At 38.3% G+C, this 6,604-nt stretch overlaps 1 non-coding gene across 1 annotated transcript; it reads right to left on the reverse strand.

Moving 5' to 3' along the window:
* Positions 1-6,265: 6,265 nt before the first annotated feature.
* LOC121825911 (U6 spliceosomal RNA) lies at positions 6,266-6,368 on the reverse strand. The gene has a single exon (XR_006068281.1). It is a non-coding gene; the product is annotated as a U6 spliceosomal RNA (small nuclear RNA).
* Positions 6,369-6,604: the final 236 nt, after the last annotated feature.

A 6,604-nucleotide genomic window follows, 5' to 3' on the forward strand; every position in this document is an offset into this window, starting at 1 on the left:
ATTTTGTTGATAGATTTATTTAATAGATTTTTAGGAGCCATTTGCCAATCTTACTATCTCTTTCAAAAAGCATCCAACATGACAAGAAATGATCTATGATGATCTTCTTGCATTTTGAAAATGTTAGTATGAGCAGTATGAAGTTGGTTGGGAAGCTGAGATACCATTTTAGATGGAGATGTCTTTCAAGGGAGATAGTTGATAATTTAGTTTGGGCCGGAGCTTTCCAAAGCTTGTGTGAGCTTCAATTGCTGGTGTGCCTAGTTCTATGGAGCAAGCTGGTAACAGCTTATTGACACAGTGGCTTGTTTCAAGCTCTGGGTTATCTCATTATGAACATCCAGCTTAATGTTGAATCCTAGACTCAGAATAATTCTCTTTTTTCTATAAAGGTCTTCAAAATATATTTAACTGACATTTACTTATAGATTATTTACTTCTAAAATCATTTAAGATAGATTACATGGAATAATACTGGAATACAGAATAATTGTGTAGGAGAAACTATCACCAGAGTTAGAGGTTAATTAAGAAACAGTAATCTGAAAATGTGTAATTAGTAGCATAAATTTTGAGGTAAGGGATCTGTGATGAACATTTGATAAATGTCTACAAAATGATATTTCAATATAATTATTGAAATTAAATCAATGACTTAACTAGAACCTTCTTCATAGGAAGAAATGGGATAACATAAAATGGATGATAGCTTTTGGAAGGAGGGAACTTCCTGGAAGACATCAAACATAACTTTAGTTCTCCCATTGAGAAAGTTTGAAGTGATGGAGAGTTCCTTCTTCTCTACTGTCTTTGCTTTGAGAAACAATTTATTTTGTCAAGCGTGATATTATCAGGGTTTGACAACTTTTGCCTCAAATTCAGATATTCCTCAGTCATTTGCATTTTATGGGGCCATTAGAGAGAAATGATTTAGGCTTACAAGCAAAAAAAAAATAAGACAATTGATTTTTAAACCAAGAGCTAATTGTGGGAAGGCTAGCTACCCGTGAGTATCTTACCAATTGATAATTTTTGAGAGCCACAGATCATTATAAGGGCAGGGCAGGGAAGATAGGAAAAGAGTAGCTGGAGATGCAAGAGAAAGCAACTTAAAAAAAGGGAATAGAGGCTGGTGATATGACTTAGTGGGCAAGAATGCTTAGTGTGAAGTCATGAAGACTTGATTTTGAATCCACAGCACTTGCATTAAAAAAGCCTAAAAATGCTAGGTGCGGTTGCCCATACCTTTATCTCCAGCACTGGGGCAGAGACAAGAGGATAATTTAGACTTCATAGCTATCATGTAGCTAAACAAAAAGCAACTATAAGTTCTGTAAGAGATCTGTCTTGAGATAGAGTGGAGAGTGATAGGAGAAAGCTAATATTTTCTCTTCTTCACATGTGTACAGGAGTGTACACAGATATAATCACATATGCACACATACGTGCTACACACTTACTCACATACAAAAATGGTAATGCTTACAAGAACAGAATTGTAGTAATTTTTGTGATATTAATATCTGACTAGATATATTCAAAGAATTCTGTGTCTTACTATATTGATAGTTGCACATCCATGTTTGTTGCTGCTCTATTTACAATAGCTGGAGAATGGGATCAGCCTACATGTCTATCAAATGATGAGTAGAAAATGGAATTTCTTCTTTTTCTGAGACAGGGTTTCTCTGTGTAGTTTCGGAGCCTGTCCTGGAACTCGCTCTGTAGACCAGACTGGCCTCAAACTTACAGAGATCTGCCTGCTCTTGCCTCCCAAGAGCTGGTATTAAAGACATGCACCAGCATGCCTCCTGGCTGAGTAGAAAATGGAAACATGGCACATAAGAAGTGGAATTCTATTCACCACTAAAGAAAAATGAAATTATAGAAGTTTTAGGAAAAGGGATAGATAGTATTATACTGAGCAAGGAAACCCAGGCACAGGAAGATATATGTTCTTTCTTATATGTGTATCCTAGTTTCTAAGTTTTGAATTTTGAGGGTAAGTTGGAGTGAGTGTCTGAAGAACTCAGGAAGCTTGAGAGAAGCCATCAGAGGAGGCATTAATGCAGTGGGGACATTGGAATACCTGGGATATAACAGTATGGGGGACCATTATATATAGAAAGGTTTAAACAGAGATGGGGCAGGATAATGGGGGTGAGGTGGCGTAGGGAAGAAATCTAAGGATGTATGAAAAAACAATATAGAAACTTATTACTATGTAAGCTAAGAAAAATATAATTGGAAACCAGTTGGGAACATTCTTATCATGTATGGATATAAACTGCTGCTCCCAGAAACCATAGTTTGTAAGTGAAAATTTCAGTATTAAGTAAAAGATAATTCCTTATGAATTATTGACCAGAGACTCCCCAAAATAATGCAGAGTATTGTCATTGTTCTTGTTTGTCCACAAGGCTGGAAAAGTAAGATCTTGTTGCTGAGGATATCACATTCTTTGGTTACAGGATATTGAAAAAATTCAAGCTGGAGCTGAGCTGGCAGCTTCAGCCTTGCTGGCTAGTGTTTTTAGCATCAGAAAGAGCCATTTAGTATTGTTAGTGGAGAACAATCATTAACATTTGTATCCAGCTGTGGTCCCTGAGGCTCTAATACCAATATTCCAGAAAAGATATGCCCACTGGAAGAATAGTGACATGACTGTTTTGGTAGTAACCAACTGTTTTCTGACTGGATTTGAAATGCATTCATTGACAGGGAATGAACACCTTAGGTACTGAAAACCCAGACAAAAGCCTATGGCTGGGGAGGTCATAGGCCCTAGGGATGAATCTGCTACTACAGTTTCCTAAATGGCCATGATATCAAATTGCCTTCTAAGTAATTATGATCATACCCAGAGACCAGGGAAGTTCTTAGCCTTGGACAGAGAAACTCTGTTTTGTGGCAGTCAATGATTACTCTGCTCAAAGTGCTGAGAAATACGGGACTGCTTAGTGCTCAACCATGAATGGGACATCTATGTCACTTCTAATGCATGAACATAGCAGAAGAGGGGGTAGAATAAAATAATAGCTGAGGATGGGGATTAGTGCTTTGACATTTTGCCAACTGGTTATAAAATTGTTGTTACAAACATGAACATACAGCAGTTATGGTTGTCTGAACAAGGCCTGTGTTACACTGACCTGGTTAATAGTCCATATTTCTGAGAACTATTGACAATTGATGCGTACCACAGAAGGGGCTGTCATTTTATTTAGTAGTGTGGCCACTGGAGGGCTCTACATACTCCACATATTTAGTAGGCCAAAAAAGAGAGAAAGGAATGGCATGTATGGTCTTGGTTGGTGACTTGATTACATCTGGAATCAGCTAAAATCTAACCAGTTGGGAACACCCATGAATGATTTTTCTTGATCAGATCTTTTGAGGGTGGAAGATCCACCCTAAATTTGGATTATACCTTCTGGTATCAGCCTACGCAAAAGAACATGGAATAAAGAAGCCTTTGCTTTTTGCCTGCTTGCCCTCACTCTTTATGGTAAATTCATCTACCCTGCTGCTGAGGCATTGATATTAGAACCTACTTCTTTAGGATTCCAACATATGCTGAAGACTGGCTGAGGTATCCAGCCTCATAGACTGAGCAATTGTCAGATTCTTGGCCTTTCTATTGGGAGATAGCCACTGTTGTACTATCCAGACTACAGTCACAGCCTGTAAGCTACTCTAATGAATCCCATTAATGTATATTCAGGAACACTGTGTTCCACTAGAGAATGTACATGAAAATGTGTTGGGGGGGGGACTGGTTGAGGAATAGGAGGAGTTCAGAGGGATGGTGATAGGGGTGGGAAATAAGATCACAGTGCATTGCATTGTACGTAGTATGGAACTGTCTAAAAATAAAACAACAACATTGATAATAAACAAAAATCTATTCAATGTAGCTCTGTGAACACTGCCACAGAACCTCTGCCATGCAATTGTGAGGCAAATAAACCAAATAGTTCCTCACACTGTGGAACTAGCTTCTTAGAAGTCAGTGTGGCACAACACTAGCCATTGGTTATCTGGCTCTGTTTTAATTCTAGCAGTCTTTAAATTGTCAAGTAACATGAGGATTTCTGGCCACCTAACCATTCAATGACTACATTGGTTATCTGATTCTATGTAAACCTGACAGCCCTTAAATTGGAAGAAGACCCCAATTGGAAAGGGTATCTACAGTTCCACACCCTTTACCTCCTTCTTTTCTATGTGCATGCACTTGGTGACATGCTTAATGCACTGTTACTCTTGCAGATCAGCCCAAGAACTCAATACCTGATGGACAGAGAGTGTTAATGTTTTAACAGAATGGATAGCCAGGTACTACTTCCATCCTCTCAAGAACTGCTCTGGACATGATCACCACTGTGAGCCCAGTGGGAGAGCTGGAGTGCTTATTGTTGGGCAGCACCAGTGCCAAGCCAAATGTAGTGTGTGGACTTCTGAGGACAACAGAGGGCTACATTGCTTGAGGCTGTAATTGACATGCTCCCTCTTACAGTTCTCATTCTCGCATTGTGATGGTTTTTATTCCTATTGTAGCTGGAAATATATACAGATTAAAAAGAGTTGTCTGAGTTGAAGAGAAGAATAAAGAGTTTCACTTTGGAAATTGTGGGGAAAAATATCAAAGTAGGTGTGATACTTTGTCAGTCCTAAGCAGTGCTTTAAGGCTTGGAAACACTGTTCATCTGGAAACGATCCAGTTTGCCATGGAGCTTGTGGTTTTGCTCTGTTAAATATATACATAAAATATAATATATACATATACTATTATGTAAGTGTAAATGTTTTTATTTTTAGCTTCTTACAGAGTTATAGAGTCAAGAAAGAGATACATTATATACAGAGTGAATGATATTAAAATGACTGTAAACTTTTCTACTTCATGCTCTATTCTGTTTGTATCAGTATCCATAATTCTATACCTGAGATGTTAGAGCAAGGAAGGAAGGAAGGAAGTCCTACAAGATGGCTGCAATCTTTTCTGGAATAAATATCTGGAATCCTCATCTCTGTAGCTCTAAAAGTAAAGATTCATTCATATGTTTATTCCTTTGTAGCATCTTGGTTAAAGCTTTGATATACAACCAATAATCCCTCTAAAAGATTATTTCAGCAATCTTCAATCAAGTCATTCTGATGCGGAGTACACACCCTGAGTAAAATTCAGTTTACCTGGATCAAAGACAAAGTCCAGTCCGGTGGGTGAAGCTAATCACATTTTTGAGGAATTATGAATTATTTCATGTGAAGGTGGGGTTCCTAAAGAATATGGAGGGGAAGTGCTTAACCAAAGAATTTTAAATGTTGTAAAACCACATGACTGATAAATAATAAGGCCTTGCTATTCTTAGTTAACACTTCCCATTTTATCCCTTCTAGGATCTGATCTCTTTCCCTTTCTGGTCTTGATCCTAGAGCCTGACCACCAAGGCTATCATCACTGAAGCTTCCATTGCCAGCTGGTCTTGTATTTGATTTGGCCAATTGGAAGAAACGGTAAGAACCTGGGGTAACGCAGAAGAGAAATGGCAGATTTTTTATTTTCTGTTGTCTCTCAACTTGGACCTGTGATTTTGCCTTTGGGTCGTCTTTCATGATCATAGTCCCTGCCAGGAAATCCTCCCTCTATAGCTCTATGTCTTGTACTTGTAAGTACTAAGGATCGCAGGCAGAGGTACCACTTCATCCTCTAGCACCATCACCATTGCATTAAAGGATTCCTATTGTTGCTAACGTCTGGTGTTTCATTGGTTCCTGTGAATTCCTTCATTGTGCCCACACTTTTAGAAGCCTCTTGAATCATTTGACATGGGTTTTGTCGTTTTTTTTTCCCTCCAGAGACCTTGATGATAGAAAATGTGGAGCATTTGTTGAAGATCATCTGTGGAAGCAGTGATAAATTTGGTAAAATTCCACCCAATTCCCCAAATTTTGCCCATCACTCTACACCACAGATCTGCCTGTATTTTTCTAACTTTTTCAGGAAGTTCTTAGGGGAAAGTCTTTAAAACTTGAACAGCCATGAATTATTAAATTTTTTTCTGTAGGTCCTGGCTGGACGTTCTGTCCACAGCAATAGAGGTCTGCAAGGAGAAATACATTCTGGAGCGTCCTGTCTGCTCCAGCTGCAGATGTGACAGGGAGAATGAGGCTAAGTAAAGATGATGAAACACAAGCTAAATGTACTGGGATGAGCAATAAAGTAGTTTAGTGCTGTAGATGAATTCCTTGAGTTCCTTTTAAAAATATGAAGATTCGTGAATTTGCATGTCATGCTTGCACAAGGGCCATGCTAATTTGTATAATCTTTCCAATTTTAGTATATGTGCTGCCAAAGTGAGCATTCCTGGAGTTCTTTTACCTACCTTAGTTTTTTTTTTCAATTAAGAAAACTGAAGTATACTTTATATATAGTAAAATTTACTTTGCTAGGCTATGTCTCTGTGGAGTTTCACAAACACATATAATCATAAACGTCCACCACAATAAAGATACAAAAGAGTTTTGTTTTAAATAACTCCTGCCAGCTGCCCATTTGTACTCTGCCTCTCACTGCCCAGGCCTGCATTGCCTGTTAAGC

This window comes from Peromyscus maniculatus, chromosome X (assembly GCF_049852395.1).
Source record: "Peromyscus maniculatus bairdii isolate BWxNUB_F1_BW_parent chromosome X, HU_Pman_BW_mat_3.1, whole genome shotgun sequence".
NCBI lineage: Eukaryota > Metazoa > Chordata > Mammalia > Rodentia > Cricetidae > Peromyscus > Peromyscus maniculatus.